Source organism: Ambystoma mexicanum, chromosome 1p, assembly GCF_040938575.1.
Source record: "Ambystoma mexicanum isolate Mex_15411 chromosome 1p, UKY_AmexF1_1, whole genome shotgun sequence".
Classification (NCBI taxonomy): Eukaryota; Metazoa; Chordata; class Amphibia; order Caudata; family Ambystomatidae; genus Ambystoma; species Ambystoma mexicanum.
This window is the reverse complement of record NC_090921.1, coordinates 775,021,603-775,023,868: the sequence shown is the minus strand read 5'-3', so window position 1 is coordinate 775,023,868 and position 2,266 is coordinate 775,021,603.

Genomic DNA, 2,266 nt, shown 5'->3' with positions numbered 1-2,266 from the left:
TCATTCCCCACATAGCACAGAAAAATGGGGAGGTGGCGATAGGGCAAGAACAAGAGCTCGATAAAGCACTGACAGTAGAAGAACGTGATCAGCGACAGGCAGAGACCCAGGATATCATGAAAACGGTGGCGCTCCTGAAGGAGATGCCCCGGTACAGAGGGGCATCCACGATCGGCTATTTACAGTGCTACACATAACATATAAAACATTGGATGCACACAGACTGGACCGCACACAGGTTATTATGATAATGAATGAGGTTTGCAACCCATCCAGACCTATCATCCCTGGGTTTTCCGATGTTCAGGATGCAGGACTGGTGGTGGATTTGACAAAGAGAACTGGCACGAGGTGCAGGGTACGGATGGAGCCTATAATGGCATTAATGAAAAAGCATCATAAGATACTGGCACTGCCGAAATTGATGTAAGTTATCAAAATTGGAAGGGACCAGAGCCATCCAATTTTGCTGACATGCTCACACAAACAATCATGAGGGGGCCCAGCGGGGCAGTATAAAGTGACGATCTGGCAACTATTGCTGGATGATATTTCTAGGGGGGTAGAAGGGAAAGTAATGTAGAGGGGAAACTAAGGACAGAGCAGGGGTTGGCAAACATTCTGAATGCAGCAGATGACGCCTGGTTGGCAGTAAGCACGATCATACCAGTGAGGGAATGGAAAGAATGGGCAGATGGCAGATACATGGAGGGATTGGAATGGAAGACGCCGACACCAGTGCAAAGTGTTACATGTGATGCAGAGGGCTACATATTTTAGAGGGCGGGGAAGAGGAGGTAGAGGCAGAGGAATGGTGGGAAAAGTATTGTCCGACTGGAAAACGGGGTCCAAACTTTATCAGAATGCGGCATACGCCCCAGGGTTACGTATTGAGAACAGCAACAGGAACTAAATGACATAAAAGAAAAGACCCAGAAGTTAAGAGAACAGGTAGCAGACACCGGGGCCACCCCGGTGGCAGAAGTCACAAGGGCCTCAGGATACTAGGAAAGGGACAAACCAGCGGAGTTAGAGGCCGTGGTAATATCCCTAAGATAAGATAGATGGCGCTGCATGATGGCAGAAGGCTCTTCCTCCGCTGGTGGAGTCACACACGCCGCGACAAAACTAGTGTACAGAGGGCAGCGTTAACAACTCTGAAAAAAGCATTGTTTGCATGGGCAAGGCAAACTTGGATGGCCAAAATTCAGGGATTGGGTGGACCTACATTAACGTCTGTGTTAAAAACTTTGGACGTTACTCTACACAATGTACATTTGGGCCAACAACCATGTGGTACAGGTGTTTGGGGGAGAAGACATTTTGGACATTGACAATTTGCTAAAAAGAGGGGCTGTGATCGATCTGGCGAATCAGTGCCTTGGCCTTCAGGGAACGGCAGGAACATTACAAGTAATACCAATGGCAGTAGTGACGGCAACCACAAAAAGCGTCACACACACATTTTGGCACACACAAACGGCACCGTGGCGGAGAGGGAGGAGGTATTTCCAGACATATGGGCACATAACAGACTGGACTTTGGGAGAACAAATGACAGCGTGATACTTAAGCTGATGTGTATACCATGATGTGTGAAACCACATGGCATACCCCCCCAACCCTTAATCAACAAAACCAATCAGAGACATGGTTGTGGCCCGGCAAGAGAGAGAGGCCATCACTGAGTATGCGGAATGGGGGCCCTTTGTGTCACCAGTATGGGCAGTGAGAAAACCCGACCAATCCTTTCGCTTGGCAATAGACTACTGCATAACCAGCCATTACAATCCCAACCACAATTAGTGGCATAATTCCCAGAAATGATGGCAAAAATACAGCCATGGATGCAAGTGTTTAGTGTACTCGACATATGAAATGGTTTCTACTCTCTCCTACTACATACGGATTCCCGTGAGCTAGCAGCAATTGCAGTAGAAGGGGTGGTGTATGTGTGGAATGTGTTGCCCTAGGGGCTCAGCAACAGCCCCACTATCTTCCATGCCGCCATGAAACGCATATTACAGGACATTATGTGTGCAATAAATGTTATACAATATGCAGATGATGTGCTGACATGCAGTGACACAGAGCCACACATCCCCACAACATCAGGAACACCTAGTAGAAGTTCTCACTACATTACAACAGGCGGGGAGCTCAAACTGAATGGCAACAAGGCACAGATATACAGAGGGGAAATTCCTGGGATTCCTATATCTGGTAAAAGGAAAAGCATATGTAGAGACAGACTGCATCTTATCAA